Here is an 18,488-nt window from a genome sequence, read left to right as displayed (position 1 = left end):
AATTTTGTCTCTCCAAGAGATATTGGCCTATATTTATGCTATTGGTTGATGAATATGAATGGGATTAAACACTTCAAGATAATACTTTTTCTTTCTTCCTAGCGCCTTATCCCAAGTACACTTGTGGAACTTATCCATAACAAAAGGTTTTATCTCTTTACTGTTTATGGGACACATGTTCAAGCAAATACCCCATTCACTAAACTATTTGTTATTTTGCTGCATCCAAGTTTTTTTTTTTTTGCACAATCTGTCATTAAAGACAACCTTATTCAATCTACCCTCTTCCATTTGCTCAAATTTTTTAAATACCTTATGAATCACACCATAGAAATAATTGCTTCAATAGGAGCAACCCCTATTTCACTTAACAAGATAGCATAAGGAACTGCACTTTTAATTATGAATTTGTTTGTAATCAAGCGCTTCTGAATTTTCTCAATTTGTCTCCACTGCATTTCGGATGTACTGCTAGCCCATAGTTCACAACCACAGAGAATCACTGGAATCATTAGAAGCCCAAAAAGAGTTTGAGTGGTTTTCGAGTCCCATAACTTTGCCTCTCTACACCCATTTTGAAAAGCATAAAATGCTTTCCAACCCCCCAAAGTTCTTTTATTTCTACAACCATCCCAACTTAGATTTTTGTTGAAGTCAATTCCGAGGTATTTGTAATCTGCAACTTCTTCCAGAATGTTTCCTTCGAAATAGAACTTATGCTGTTTATGTTTTCTTTTTTTTAGAGAAAACCACGTTTTGCTGATATTGACTTGCATCCCCACACTTCTACAAAAACGCTCAAGGGATGGTAAGTGCTCTTGCAAACCAAGAGCCAATTTAGCAATTAGAATAAGGTCACCTGCATACAAAAGAAGCCTTATAACAAACTTTCCCAAATATATACCATCACCCCCTTGCGAATTTAACCACTCCTCAAGCTTGTCGATATATAAACCAAAAATGGTAGGAGACAGTGGGCAACCTTGCTTGACCCCAATATCGCTTCTAAAACTTTCAGAAATGCCTGTTGAAGTTCTAATTTTGACTTTCACCTCTTCATACAGCATATGCACAGCTGCTCTCAAATGTTTAGGAACTCCAAGTTCCTCCATTCTGTGCCAAAGCTTATCCCTAGTAACCGTGTCAAAAGCTTTTCTGAAATCAACAAAGCAACAAAAGACTTCTTCCTTTTTCTCCCAAAATTTTTCAATGATGTGCATTAAAGTTATACAATGATCAACTGTGGAATGTTTAGGTCTAAAACCTGCTTTCCCTTTAGCACGCTTATTTGTTTCTTCTGCCCACTTGCTAATTTTATTTTCTAGCATGCTTCCAAATAGCTTTGAAAACAAAGGGTTTATCATGATGGTCCTATAATTGGAGGGATTATTGACATCACCGCTCTTGAAAAGAGGTATTGCCAAACTAGTTGTCTAATCCGTGGGGAGCCCCTGTTGTATGATGTTGTTGAAATTTTTTGTAATGTGAGGTGCAAGGATCTTTTAGCCCCACTTTAAATATTCTGCTTGGAGTTCATCTAAGTCTTTGCTTTTCCAACACCCAACTTATTGATACCCATATCTACCTCTTGCACCATGAAGAGTTTAGTATCAATGTTTACCAAGGGGGAAGGGTCAATCTTGGGATCTTTCTCATAGAGTTGCCTTTCATAGTCAAACCATTTAGAAGCTGTATTACTATTTCCACTTTGTATCTTTTTTGGTTGGAGCTCCTTCCAAAATAATTTGGGATTATTTTTCCCAAGGAAAATTAATTCTTTCCTCCTTGAAACCATGAAATCAACCTTTTTCTTGCTTAATAACTGCTTGTAAGCTTTGAGCTTTATGTTATCCTTGTTTGACTCTTTCCACATTCTCCTTGCATTTTTGAATTCCTCGTCAAACCAAGCATTAACAGGAAAGAAATTTGTTTCAGACTTCTTAAATTTTTCTCTTTTTCACTTTGCAAGTGCGCATTGAAATAAATGTGTTAATTCATGACTATGAAGGCCACAAATTGTGATTTTATCCTTCTCGAAGAGCCTCTCTAGCGTCATTTTGAAGGTATTACAATTTTCTGGAGTCAAAAGAATTCTGCCATGTGGGAGATTTTGTTGGACATGCTGAATTTTTGACTCTAATTGTTTCTTTCCAATCCAAGAGAAACTTAAATAAATCAGATTTTGATCTGATTTTAAGTCCCACAGCTAATCTCCAATAAAAACTTCCTCTATTTTCTCACACAAACCATGCAAACAAATTACATAATCTACTACACTTGCTCCATTGTAAGTATTGCAAGTGAAATTACCAGAATTTTCCCATCTAGTCAAGCCATTACAAATGACTAAATCAAAGGGCCCACATAGATTAGGAAATTGTTCACCAAAGAGATTTCAACCCTTTTCCTCTGAAATTCCAAGCGGGATTCACTCAGTGAACCTCTGACATATCATGTACGTTCGTGGCATATTAAAAAAATACCCTTAATTTGACTACATATTGGAAAATCCCTAAAATATCGCATTATTTTAACCCCTTACCGATATGAACCCAATACAACTTCCCAATTTAAAAAACCCCTACTTTCACTAGATATTGTAGGTATCCATTTTTTCATTAACATTTTTTATACCCCTTTATATTTTTTTCATTAACTTTAAGCTCCATTTTTTATATTTGCCAATATTAAAACCCTTTACCCCCTATATATCCACCAATATATTATGTCATTTTTTCCTCAATATATATCCCCCAATATGAACCCACGTGGTATGATATTTCTCCCTAATAAAGCCCCCTTGTGAAATTCTATTCCACTGATGATTACTCTCTTCTATAAGCCAAATAGGGTCGCAATATTCTTTACAACAAAGAATGCTAGCTTGCTCACTTGCAGTCCTAGCATTGAAATCACCCACTATAAGTACTTCACCTAGCTAATAATATGTTGCAATATCCGCTTTTAAGACTGCAAATGGATCTTTGTGGTCAAGCCCTCTACCTTTGTAGATTTTTGAAACTTGCGATAAAAAATAACATGCTGCAATTCTGATGTGGTTTCCATTTTCTAATATTTTAAAGCAAATGAATTGTTTATTTGAGTCTTCTTTTCTAACTGAATGAGACGACCTTCTTTCTCCCTCACTAAAACCATGATACCCCCGTGCCCTTTGCCATTCCCTACTGCCTTGTTCCACACTGCCATCTTCCAGTGACCTTCAAACAAAGGTGTCTTGAACCCTTCATGCTCATGTGTTTCTATGAGGTAAATTATGTTTCTATCTTCTGCAATAGGCCCTAACCCAGGTCCTCATCTCCATGGGTAACCTCTCTAGTTCCAACAAACTAATCTTAAGGAAACCTGGGTATGACTTGATTTCTATATATTTTGACATGCAAGACTCACATATCTATATATATATATATATATATATATATTTGTGTTTTTAATGTAAAGACATTGTTTTTGGTCTTCTTTATTTCTATTTCCGTTTATGTCTATTTTGAATTCTTTTTACCTTTTGAATTTCTATTTTTAAATATTTTTCTTTGATTTTAATAGATTTGTTATGTTTTATTTAAAGTTTTTGTTATTAAAATATTATTTATTTTCTTTCCATTTTGAATTCTTATCTTAAAATTTTTCTTTTCAACGTTTATTTTGAATATAATGTTATATTTTTTCTTTCCGTTGCATCTCTACTATATTTATTTGTTCATTATAATATGCCTCAATAAGTGTGTAAATATTTGAGTTACTTCGTTAAGTTACTTAGTAGACTATGGACCATGTTAAAGGTTTGATATGAATAAGTTATGGACATGAATGTTTTTAATTTTTATTAATAGAAGAATTTAAAGAGTCAGACATAAAGCTGCAGTGCAAAGTAATGCTGAAAGAGAGTTTCATATTCCAAATAGTTGAAAGACAATTACGGATAAAGACAATTGTCTACCTAAAATCCTCTCCCTAGAGTTAAACTATCTCAGTTTGGGAAAAGGAAGGAAAGAGGGGAGAGAGAAGAAAACCTGAGGAACCTTGTTATTTGAGGAGAAGTAAGTTGTAATCTAGAAAGATGTTGTTGAGGGAGGCAGGACACTACCAAGCAAGGAATTCCTGAGCTGGTTGGCTAGTGGAATTCCAACTAAAGCCTATGTGCTCAGTTAAATCCCTAGACTAGACCTGTTGGGGTTAAAGTTGGACCTGGTGTGGTCATGTTTTGGAAACAATTATGGGTATCATGCTGGCTGGGGGGAGCTTCATTAGAGCATAATTATTCTCATTCATTGGGTGGAGTATTTTATCCACTATCATTTTGTGGAAAACATGATTATTTGAGAAACAAATAAGTGGAAAACAATTTTGAATGATTGCTTTTATTTCTAAATATGTCTATTTATGGTATGGCTATGCAATGTTCACGTAGTTAAAGAATACATTTGTGATAGTATCTATTAGATGTATAATATTGTTAGTATAAGTTAGTTCAAGGAAAGAGCAAACACTAGTTTGTTAGCCTGGAACAATCCTAAACCTTGTTATTTAATCTGGAAAGGAAAAGACAGGTCCTGGAGAAACATGTCCCATCATACTTCCATATTTAATGCAAATATATTGTTATTCTAAAAATAAATTAAACAATGTCTGTTAGAAACTTTGGTTACCCAAGAAGAGTGAAACAAAGATAACTGGTATTACATAAAAGAAATTGGACACTAATTTTATAAACTTAACTTCCAACTAAAGGCAACATATACATTTAAATATTTGAAGTATGGACTAAACTTTCATAGACAATTGGAAATAGAATACATATAAACATTCTTTATGCACCAAATTGATAAGTTTGATATTGAATAATATAGTAGAGTATATGGCAGAATATAGCCATGTTCTGGAAGTAATAATAAAACAAAATAATCCAATAACTATAACCCGAGATATTATCCTCATTGAATCGAGGAACACCTCATAACAAAACATTTATAATTTCGATAATAGTGGAACTAAATGTTTATAAACCCTACATCATTAGGGTTACCTCAAAGACCAAGCAAAAAAGGGGCCACAATGTCAGTAAATAATTTTGAAAAAAATGCTATTATATGTAACAAATATGAGAATAATCCATACAAAGGCCAAAGGTCATAACACAAATGTCAACCTAGAACTCAAACAAACACATGCATTACACAATGAAAATTTAGAAGGGTTCTTTGTAGAATTTCCTGCAAATTCTCTACAAATCTACCTTTGAGATCTATGTAGAAAATCTGACTTTAGATTAACTCGATAATGAAATATACCAAAGCAAAATACTATAATATACTTCTACTATCAAACTTGCAGAAGCTTAAAGATCGAGTTGAATCAAAGCTGAACACATATAACCATAAGAATGAGAATCAATACACATGAAACAAAGAATATACTCATGGGAAAGCCTCAGCTAAAAACCCCACTATCTATATTATCATACAAGGTGGAAATACATCAAAAGTATACAAAACCTTAGCTCTCACAACTAGCCAGCTCTCAATACAATCCTCTTGGACGCTCACAGGCAAACAAGGCTTCTCACAAACCTTCTCCTCTACCCTCCAAGCCTCCTATTTCCTTGCGTTGTTTCTCCTGGGTGATCCTCCTGTTACCAAGTGGAAGACTATCAACCAAGTGGAACACTGATCTCTCACACTGATCTCACGCCCTGTCAGAACTGCGCAATCCTCAAGGAACCTTCCCTTGACTACATGGATGAGTTTCCTTTATAGGAAACACATGCAACTGATAGTAACCTGTCCTTGACATTTAGCTCAACTGGGTCTTTCTCAGAACAGACATGCATGAGTTAATGATGAGAGAATCTTCAGTTATCTGGGGTACACTAGTTGGATGCATGCATGCATTAACTGATTGAACTCACAATTAGTTTCTCAAACAGTTTGGAACTAATTTAACTAGACTTAACTCAATAAATTGAGCTAACTAATTACAATTCAAATATAACTCAATATTATCTCCTTAATTAAGGGATAATATCCTTAATTTAAGGGATAACTGTTGCATGACTTCACAAAGACTTATAATTTGAATTTCTCCAACTAATTAACTCAAGATGAATTAATTAATTTTTTTCAAGCAGTTGGTGAGACTAAATTCGAATTTTAATTCTCAATTTTAATTCAAGGACAAATTAAAATTGGAATATTCCCGATTCTATTTTTATCATTTATTGTTTCTATTTTCAACACTCCCTCTCAACAAGAAAGGAATTCAACTCGATCCCGATCCTGAACCTTTGGAATGTTCTGCATGCAACACTTCTCTCTAGTGTTGTTACTCCAGCAACTCTAGAAACAAAAAAACATCCAACCTGAATCAGTATGATGCATCTGTCATCAAAGTATCTAACTGTTATTGCCTCTGTCGATTGAAAACTTTGCGCTTCTTCTGACTTTGCCTTTCTGCACTGTTGTCAATATTTCTCTGCGCTCTTCAGTATTTGACTGCTTTAGCCTCTGTCACTTTGATCTCTCACTGCATCAATCCCATTGATTCCTCCTGCGACTATGTACTTTGGGCTCCCATAGCAAGGTACGATCCATGAGATAAAACCTCTCAATGGACCCTGCCCAATTTCAACCTTCTTGAGACTATCACTTCACATCGCCCCACCTCACAGTTGGAGGTATGGCTGCATGTGATCCCTCTGCTGACTCTAATTGTGGCTCCTCCACAATTGTCTGAGACTTCTTCTGGGACTGCATGTTGAGAGGTAATTTAATCTCCCTCTCAACCACCAAGTCTCTAACATTTCCTTGCTCCTCAAGGCTTTGCATGCATCTTTAACCTCAAGAGAATACATGTTCTTGACTCGTGAACCGATCTGTTTCACTTGTCTCGTGGTGATGTGTCTAAGGAATGCCTTTCCTTTACTGAAGACAACATCGTAGCCTTAGTCCTCCAACATCGAGAACGATACCAAGTTCTTCTTCAGTCCAGGCACATACATCACATTTCTCAAGGTGAGAGGAGCTCCATTCTCCCTCTGAAAAGCAACCGTGCCCACTCCTGAAACACTATACTTTCTGTCATCACCCATCTTTATGCACATCTTGAGGTCTTTCTCCTCCAAGGTACTGAATAACTTTTTATCATCGGTCATGTGGAATGAGGCTCCACTGTCAAGATACCAAACACAACCCATCATCGATGACACCATGCATGCGATGAGGGTAAAGTCCATTTCAAACTGAGAGGCTAATGCCTCACCTTCCGATTCTTCCGAGGATCCCTTCTTGGACTTTTTCGATGGGAAATTAGTCGCATAATGTCCCATCTCAATTTGAAGTATGATACGAATTCGATTTGCTCCTGCAACCCCAAACTTCAAACTTCGAATTCTCTTCTCCGTATACTATTCACAGCTCCGATAAACTTTGGTTCGATAAACCTGGCTCTGATACCATGTAGAAATTTCTCTATAGATCAACTAACTCTTATACCATGTAGAATTTCATGCAAATTCTCTACAAATCTACCTCTGAGATCTATGTAGAAAATCTGACTGTAGATTAACTCGATAATGCAATATACCAAAGAAAAATACTATAATCTACTTCTACTATCAAACTTGCGGAAGCTTAAAGATCGAGCTGAACTAGAGCTTAACACATATAACCATAAGAAGAAGAATAAATACACATGAAACACAGAAAATACTCAGGGGAAATCCTCAGCTAAAAACCCCACTATCTGTATTATCATATAAGGTGGAAATACATCAGAATTATACAAAGCCTTAGGTCTCACAGCTAGTCAGCTCTCAGTACAATCCTCCTGGATGCTCACAAGCAAACAAGGCTTCTCACAAACCTTCTCCTTTTCCCTCCAAGCCTCCTATTTCCTTGCTCTGTTTCTCCTGGGTGATCCTCCCGGGTGATCCTCCCATTACCAAGTGGAAGACTCTCAACCAAGTGGAACACTGATCTCACACCCTGTCAGAACTGCACAATCCTCAAGGAACCTTCCCTTGACTGCATGGATGAGTTTGCTTTATGGGAAAACACATGCAATTGATAGTAACCTGTCCTTGACATTTAGCTCAACTGGGTCTTTCTCAGAACATACATGCATGAGTTAATGATGAGAGAATCTTCAGTTATCGGAGTACACTAGTTTGATGCATGCATGCATTAACTGACTGAAATCACAATTAGTTCCTCAAATAGTTTGGAGCTAATTTAACTGGACTTAACTCAGTAAACTGAGCTAACTAAGTACAACTCAAATATAACTCAATTTTATCTTCTTATTTAAGGGATAATCTCCTTAATTTAAGGGATAACTATTGCATGACTTCACAAAGACTTCTAACTTGAATTTCTCCAACTAATTAACTCAAGAAGAATTAATTAATTATTTTTCAAGCAACTGGTGAGACTAAATCCGAATTTTAATTCTCAATTTTAATTCAAGGACAAATTAAAATAGGAATATTTTGGATTCTATTTTTGTCATTTCTTGTTGCTATTTTCAACATTCTTGACAAGAGTAACCAAAATTTTTAATTCATTTATCTACCCAATAAGGGTTTCGAGGCCGCTTGGTCAACATTAAACTAGCCCTACTATAAACTGTACAAAGAATTTCTAAGTCCAAGGACAAGGAAATTTGTGCCTAAGATATGCACTAAGGCTTGGTTGCAACAATGTGGTGACTTGTAATAATTAACCAGAAGAAGTATTAAAAGGAAGAACCTGACACCAAGTGAGTAGAAAATGCAACATATGCCTATGTAAATAGATACAATTGGATTCGAACTTGCAAGTTTAAAATAAGAAGTTGAATTAGCAAGGGTATTTGTCGAAGGGTAACAACCCTAAAATAATAAAAAATGGGTAGGGTTGCAATAAAATAGCTATGAATAAGAATATGCCATAACCTTCACATCCCATGAAGAGAAATAAGTCAGACAAACTATCGAAAAATTTAGAATTTCACTCAAGAGGTAAATTGCTAACTTGAGGAATACAATATGTGCACATCCATAAACTTACAGACCTGGCAGGGCCAAAACAATGGATTTTTATTTTCTTCCCATGCCATATCTTGCAGGAGATGTAATATGGGCAAGTGGGGTCTCATGTCATGCCCAATCCTCAGAAATTAACCTACAACTAATCAAGTAAACCAAACAAGGAGAAGCATATAGGAAACCACAATAAAATAATTACTTGGAGTGTAACCAAAGGCACAAGAAATTACATGGAGACTACTCAACCTTCAAAAACATAATTCTGGTTGTAGATTTATTCTCCAGTGAGTGAAAGGCTGAATGAAATGAGGAGGTATGAGGGGGAATGGAGGTTAGTAAAACAAATCATCAATCCTCGGTAATGGGTACTTGTTCCTGATAGTCACTTTGTTCAACTGCTTATAGTCAATGCATAATCTAAGAGCTCCATCTTTCTTCTTCACAAATAATATAAGTTTAACCTAAGGTGATACACTTGGTCTAATGTATCCTTTGTCCAACATTTCCTTTAACTGCAACTTCAACTCAACCAACTCTGGAGTACTCATCCTGTAAGGTTCTTTTGATGCTAGAGCTGCCCTAGACACTAACTCAATAGAAAAGTATACCTCCCTATGAGGCGACAAATTTGTAATTTCCTCAGGAAATACATCCTAAAAGTGTTGTAGAGTTGGGTACCTACTCAAAACATCCGCATCCTCAACTTCCTTACCTTTTTCACTAAAAATGTGTAATGCGAATAACACACACCCTTTTCTATGACAGTGTTTTTCTTGCATAGTTGTTACCATACTAACCGATGTGGCTTTCTTCTTACCTTGCAATACTCTTGGTTCCCCATTGTCACCCACACACTCAATGGACTTGTCATAACATTCTACCTTTTTTCTATGAAGATATAACCAATCCACGCCCAACAACATATTGTATGATCCCAACGGTAATTCATTGAAATGTGTTGCAGTAGGAATGCCATTCAAATCAAATGCATAAGATCTTACCCAATGATGAACTCGCTTCTTTTCACCTATAGCCAATTTCACTAACCAAGATTCTGCATGAAATTCCTTACTCAAACAACACTTATCCACTAAGTTAGAACTAACATAGCTATAATTAGATGTAGGGCCAATCAAAATAGAAATAACTTGATCACAAAGCTTACCGTCCATATCAATGATAAATGCCTGATGGTCTGATGGTCTGACTGTTTGCTATCCAATGATGCATAAATACGAGGAATGTTCTCACCAACATCCCCAATAGTATATGCCTCCTTTGCACTATATATCTGAGGCCTACCACCCTGATTCTGTGGACAATCACTCTTACGATGCTCCTTATCGCATGTCCAACACTCTAATCGACTAGTACCCTCACCTCTATGTTGTTGTTGCTGTGACCCATGTCCCTATCTAGCTGCATTGAACCTCTTTTGCGGTGCCACATTTTCTTTCTCATCTACATTATGAGGCCTTGTTCTTTTCGGTTTCCATTTACCTTTACCCTTTTCTTTTCCCTTCCATCCTTGCTGAGATTCATTCTTACGCTTTGAATATTCATAGCAATGCTTCAATTTCCCAATAAATTCCTCAAGTGACTGAGGCTCGTCATACTTAATCCGATCTCTAAATACTAATGACAATCCACTGAAAAATATTTGAACTTTAGCCTTCTCATCTTTAAGATATAGTACATACCTCAATAACTCCAACAACTTGGTCATCTACTCTTCATGATTCTATCATTGATCCTATCTTTAGCTCATAGAATTATTTGGCCTTACTGTCGTAGTAGCTTTCTGACAAGTGTTTCTTCCTGAAAAGCCTCTTGAGCTCATGCCAACTCAAGTAATCTGTCATGATGTCTCTGAACTGCTTCACATATTCCCACCAAATGTATGCTTTACCTTTCAAGCCGAAGATCGCTACTCTGTCCTTCATGTTATCTGTGTAATTATGCAACTCAAAGAATTTGTTCATCCCAAGTATCTAATCCTCTGCATCTTCCAACTTTTTCACATCTCCATCAAAATTAGGTGGATTCATTTTCTTAAACTCATCTTGAAAGTATCCCTTATCACTTCTCCTATAAGGATGATAATGATGATAGTCATGATGTCTAACCGAACCAAAAATAGAATAGTATATGTATCCATCACCTCTCCTATCTGAAGTATCCAACAAGCTTCCATCTCTAACAATGTCATCTCTATCCAACCTGTAACCACCATTAGTACTACTTTCATATGCACCATTAGTTTTATCCTCCTGTCCATGGTTGATCCAAAGTGGCCTTTGTCACTGTAATTCTAACAAAATATGAAGAAGTGTGGAATTTACCTCTGCTTGTTTCTTTTGTGCCTGTATGATTATGTCATTGTCTATCTTACAACTCCTTATTTCTTCCTTCAAGCTTCTCAATGTGTCTTCCAAATCAAAAGAGTTCCCAATGCCATGTTGCTCATCTGACTCATAGGGAGAGTCTTTTTAGTCTACCATCTTATTAGCCATTTGATCTCTTTCTTGCAAGGCATACTATGCCAGCTAAACCAATCACAATAAACCAACGTACCTTAGCATAATTCAGGGAGGATACCTCATCTGCAAGATCATCAAATCAATGTGATACATGTATAACATATCATAACAACATATAGACATATAAAAATAAGTCCATCAACACATACACGTCATTCTAGTTAGAGTCCAGTCACCAATGCATGACCATATCAATTACACATACCATGACTTCATGCATGACAACAACCATTACGCCACTATACACATGGCCACATGAAAACATCAACATGAATAAGAAATGTGTAATCAACCACACACATGCATGAACACATATAATGAAGCATAAGAGAACAATACTTGGAACCAAACTTACAAGAATGATACTTGCAAAAAAGCATTCAAGATTGTAACAAAGCATACACAAATATAACCAAGTGTAAAAAATGATACACGTAAGCGACATATAACAACATGTAACGAGTCATACACTCATGACGACGCATCCTACACAACAACATCAAATTCCACATGGCGACATCACTAGAACCATGATCAACACCATGCAATGAAACAAGCACATGGAATGAAAGCATAAGAGACACATGCAACCGAAATCCATGCATGACCAACACACACATCCCATCCAGTCCGAGGGGTGAACCATGCTCTGATACCACTTTGTAACTCCCTCCTCCCATATCTACCCAAGCAGCCAACGAACTAGGGTAAACATGTGATGAGAGGCTACTGTGATTAGATTCAACCTCCTATGTGACCTTAAGGAGATGGAATCGATGGAGACACAACATACCGACCTTCCACACCAGCTACAAGACCCCTGAGAACCATCCCAACACTTCAAGCAACTTTCCCCTGGGTTCGCTTGAATTTTTTGATCACTTGACCTCTGAAAACTCTCATGTTATAGGCCTGCCAACATCCAGGAGGCTCTTGACGTTCTCATGCTATAGGCATGCTAGTGTCCAGGGACTATTTTGTCTAGTTATGCGCCAACATCCCTAGGATTTAAGCCACGTGTTTAGGTCCAGAACCTAGGCCACTGCCCAAAATTGAATGGCATATTCAGAATAGTAAAATAACATGGAAACAATGATGCAAAAGAAATTACTTGAACAAGCTCTTAACTAGACACCTACTAGCCATGACAAACATTTCGTCAAACATATCACAAAAATGTGGTCTACAGGTGTAAACAATAGCTTTAAGCATAGGGATCTCATACTTACCTGAGAATCACTAAGAACCATTGTTCCCTCACATTATTTGCTAAATTATCATTGATTAGGCCATCGATACATTGTCCATTCATTTACAAGTAAAAATATGATGAGAGCCATACATATCCACTGTCATAAATCACATACATAACCAACATAATAGTAGCATAAATACCAATGAAATCATAGCCATATGATCTACATATAAATCAATATAATACTCATAGAAATACAAGGAGAAATAACCTTTCATTAATGATGCAAAATCCAAACCTGGTATGGGACTACTATGTTCCACCCGACCATAGAATGGATGAGCCAAATATCTCTTCATCCATTCACCCCCGTGCCATATTCCCAGAATGAATGTGGGACTCAAACCAAAAGACCAACCAAGGCATCCCAAGGCTAAACCACCTCACCTTCATCAATAAAAACCATGATTTACCATAATCCATATCGGATCCCTAGGCCGACATAGAAACATGTACTAACATGCTTTACCATGATCTCCACTAGATCACTAGGAAAAGATAAGCATGGATGCCACTAGATTTCTACACCTACAACATGAGGATTTTTCCTGTCTCCTAGTCTCTCAGGGTTTACCGCAATCTAAACCCAGGTCACTAGGCCCTAAACTGAGACCCACTTTCCAGGCTTTATCACATATCCCAAACCCAAGATTAATATGCCCAATGGAGAAACCCACCTCTTGGATTTACCATATATCATGCCATTCACCGGCAAGGATTCCTAGGCCCACTGAGGAAACACAACCCTAGCTTTACTGCAACCCACAATTTGGCTCAGGAGTTACTAGGCCAGTGGATTTACTGTGATCCACAATCTAGTTCATGGAAAACTAAGCTGTGTGCTCTATCATTTAGAGATCCACCTCACTCATCTTCAAATCCATCTGGAAATATAGCTCAACCAAAGAATGAGAACCCCATCACACCATGGCTATTCAGAAATCGCAAGGCTAGGATGAAAACACTGTCACACCTGACAAAATGCATGCCAAAAATAGCAAGGAAAATGAATAGGCAATCTGATACCTACAAAGAATCCTGTTGTAACTAATTGATCCTACCTTTCCTTGCTTGATATTTTCTTCCTCTTGCTTTCTTTTCCTTTCTTGATCCAATGCCAAAATGCTCCGAGAAAACTCTAAGTGTCGAAGAGTGAGAGAGAGAGAGAATAATGAGAGAGCTCGAAAACTAAACTAAAAGAAAGGTTACCGACTATTTCTCAGAAGCCTTTTTAATAATTAGGCCTCTATTTTTTTCATTTTCCATTATTTTCCTTCATTTTCCTCCTTACATGTAACCTGTGACCTTTCACCTCCCTTTTCTCCTAATTTCCATTATTTTCATAAATGAATGTGCCAAAAATTCCATTTTGCCTTTCCAAAGCCTTAGCCATTGCCTTTTCCAATTTACTTAGCCATTAATAACCAAATGAACATCCACACTAGGATGTTTTTTCCCAACATTTAGCTTGGAATAAGTGTCTGATCAACCGTGGTTATTATTTTTTCCTTTATTAACTTTTATTACATGGAATTTTCACCAGGGTTGTTACATTGTCCAGTTGAACTGAACTGGAAGGTGAACCCTTAAAAGTGAATCGAAATGTTTTTCCATTAGGTTCCTATGATGTGTTGATTGGAATGGATTTGATGGAAAAATATTGGTCCCTTGTAAATTGTAAAGACAAAACTATCAATTTCCTTAACGAAGGGGTGTCAGGCAAGAAATTCAAGGGATAAAAAGACCTTTGAAACTGAGACCAATCACAACATCACAATTGGGAAAATGAATTAGAAAGGGCTATCAAATTTACATAATCAAGTGGGATATACTAACTCTAAAGAAAATACAACAACATTAGAGAATCTACTAGTTATCTAGAATTTGGTTGATGTATTTCCGGAGGAAATTTCTATATTGCCCCCTAAACGAGATACAAATTTTACCATTGAATTGATTCCCAGACCTACCTTAGTATATAAGCCATCCTATCAGATGATTATACCAGAATTAACTAAGTTAAATATACAATTACAAAATCTGCTTGATAATAAATACATATGTCCAAGTGTATTACCATCAGGAGCCCCTGTACTCTTTGTTAAAAAGAAATATGGCACTCTAAGGTTTTGTATTGATTACCAGAAACTAAATAAATGAAAAACAAGTATCCATTACCTAGAATTGACGATCTGTTCAATCAGGTTAAAGGTGCTACTATATTTTATAAGATTGACTTATGCTTTGAGTACCATCAAATAAGGATTAGAGATGATGACATCTGCAAAATTGCGTCTAAGACTCATTATGGGCATTACGAGTTTTTAATCCTACATTTTTGGCTTACTAACACCCTAGACACATTTATGTTCCTTAGGAATAGTATATTTCATCCTTATCTTGACAAATTCGTGTTGATTTTTATTGATGAAATTTTGATTTACTCAAAGAATATGGAAGAACATAAAATGAATTTGTAGATGGTATTGCCGACTTTGTAGGAGCACCAACTATACTCCAAGTATATAAAATGTGAATTTTATAAAGATCAAATACAATATTTTGGAAATGTCATCACTAAAGAGGGAGTAGTTGTAGATTCCAAAAAGATTAAGACTGTCATGGAATGGCCCATTCCTAAAAATTTGCATATATCCAATCCTTTATGGTTTTAGTTGGCTATTACTGTCGTTTTATAGAGGGGTTTTCCAAAGTATCCTACCCCATAACTTATTTGCAGAAAATGGGGAGAGATTTTAAATGGACAACATAATGTCAAAGTAGTTTTGATAAGCTAAACCATCTCTTAACTACAACCCCTATTTTAAGGATTGTAGAATCAGAAAGGGACTTTATTGTTTGTATAAACACATGTTAGGAAGGGGTAGGAGGTGTATTGATACAAGAAGTTTGAATGGTGGCCTATGAGTCTCAGAAGTTGAAGTAGCATGAATATTATGATTTAGAATTGACAGTATTAATCCACACTTTGAAGGTATGACAACATTATATATTAGGAAAGAAATTTATCCTAATGGCTGATCATAATAGCTTGACTAGTTTCTTTAAGCAACCTAACCTTAACACTTTACAAACACGTTGGACTACTTTCCTAAGTGAATTTGATTTTGATATAAAATACCTGAAGGGTAAGGAAAATCGGGTAGCAGACACCCTAAATAGGAGGTTGAATTGTATATATGAAATTACATACAGTAAAAATAAAATTTAATTTTTCAAATCAGATCCAGGATGCAACTCTAAGAGATCCTGAATATCATTTTTTATAGCAGCAAGAAAAGAAAGAAAATAGTCCTGAAAGGAAATTAGGATATGATATCTATAAGGACAATTTGTTGATATACAAAAATCAAATTTATGTTCCTAACCAAAAAGTTATTAAGAAACTTATTCTAGATGAATATCATAAATGTGGATATGTTTCTTACCCCGGTTATTAGAAATTAATTACAACTATGAGAAAATATTATTTTTGTCCTGGTATGAAGAGAGAAGTGGCAGAATACTTGGCAAAGTGTCTAGAGTGTCAACAGGTAAAAGCTGAACATCGACACCCAACATGTTTAGTTCACCCACTACCCATTCCCGAATGGAAATTATTATGTTAGGTTTTCTCACAGGAATAATTAAGTCTAAAAAGGAAAAATGACTCTATAATGGTTGTTGTGGATAAAATAAGTAAATTTTCACATTTTTTTCCTATAAAAGCTCTACAAATCACTGATATTTTTATGAGGGATATTTTTCGTTTACATGGACTACCAAAGACACTAATCTCTGATAGGGATGTGAAGTTCACCTCTACTTTCTAAAAGGATCTCTTCACTGGTTTAGGCACTCAAGTACAGTTCAGTAATGCCTACCATCCAAAGACAAATGGGTAGACTGAACGAGTGAACCAAGTGTTAGAAGACATGTTAAGGATGTACGTCATGCAACAACCAACCAAGTGGGAAGATTATCTCTACCTTGTGGAATTTTCATACAATAATAGCTACCACGCCTCCTTGAAAATGATCCCATTTGAGATGTTGTATGGAAAAAAGTATAGGACACCTATCAACTAGAGAAATCCTAAAGATAAACTAATATTGGGACCTGATATGTTAAAATAAATGGAGCCTACCATTAAGAAAGTGCAAATGAATTTGGAAGCTGCTCAAGATCAATAGATCAAGACTTATGCAGATAAATGAAGAAACTAGAGGGAATTTCAGGTGGGAGATCATGTCTATGTAAGGGACAAACCAAAAAAGAGAAAATTGAGATGGGGAAGTTGTACAAAATTGGCTCCCCGATTTTTTGGCCCTTTCCAATTACTTGCCCAAATTGCTCTAGTAACCTATCAAGTGGCTTTACGTAGTCGTATACATGTGCAAGATGTATTTCGTGTTTCTTTGCTATAGAAGTATATACATGACCTTAGACATATTATAAATTGGCAAGATGTGTAGGTAATATAATCAACTGAAATACATTTTATGTGTTATTTTACTCACTGATTGATGGAGTCTAACAACAACTTTAATGTTGTGATTGTACGTCGATCCAGATGGAGAATTCATGGTAGAGCCTCTGTGTATTCTTGATCGAAGAGAAATAATGCTATGAAAACGAGTGTATTGGAAGAAATTTAGCTTGGAAGAGCATTAGGGGAGTTTTGAGGTCTAAAATGGGCCTCCTAAGGAAATTATAAAATAATATTGGAAATAATAAAATAAGATTAATTTACATCATCCAATTTAGAGGGAAAAAAGAAAAAACTATATTTTCAACTCGTATTTTCAACTTATCTCCCTATGGGTTTACTCAAATTTCGAGCGGAAACACTCGTTGGATGCAAAATTTGATTCCTCATCCAAATAGTACCCATGTTGAATACTTTTGATGGACTCTGCTACATGAAAAATGAGAAATACATGAAAAACGTGATTGCAATCATGTTTTTTCATGTATCTGTCATTTTTTGTGTAGTAGGGTCCATCGAAAGTATGCAACATGGGTAATCCTTGGATGAGAAATCAAATTTTGTATCCAACAAGTACTACCGCTCAAAATTTGAGTAAATCCTTTGGGCGATAATTTAAAAATATGAGTTGAAAAAATAGTTTTATTATTTTATCATTTCTTAATTTTTTTACTTTTTTACTCCAAAAATGGTGAATCACCCCCCATGGTTGACATCATCGTCTTGAATCATATTGGTTCTTATAAAGTTTATTTTGGTTGTACATTTTTCTTAGGAGGCCAATTTTAGACCTCAAAATTCCCCTAATGGGCTACCTATGAGGATGAACAATTTATGCCGAGGCATATACCAACCTATTCCAAGGGATAAGAAAACACCGAGGAAAATGTTTCACTCAAGGGGAGGGGGAGATGTGATACACTTCGATAAATGTGTAAATATTTGAGTTACTTATTAAGTTACTTGGCAGACTATGGACCATGTTAAAGGTATAATATTAATAAGTTATGAACATGAATGTTTTTAATTTTTATTAATAAAATAATTTAAATAGTAAAACATAAAGTTACAGGGGAAAGTAATGCTGAAATATAGTTTCATATTCTAGATAGTTACAGGAAGAGGAAATTTCCTACCCAAAATCCTCTCCCTAGAGATAAACTA

Source organism: Pinus tabuliformis, chromosome 5_2 (assembly GCF_031772625.1).
Source record: "Pinus tabuliformis cultivar Carrire ecotype Pingquan chromosome 5_2, CPIR1, whole genome shotgun sequence".
In the NCBI taxonomy this organism is placed as follows: domain Eukaryota; kingdom Viridiplantae; phylum Streptophyta; class Pinopsida; order Pinales; family Pinaceae; genus Pinus; species Pinus tabuliformis.
Note: the sequence above shows the minus strand (reverse complement) of the source record.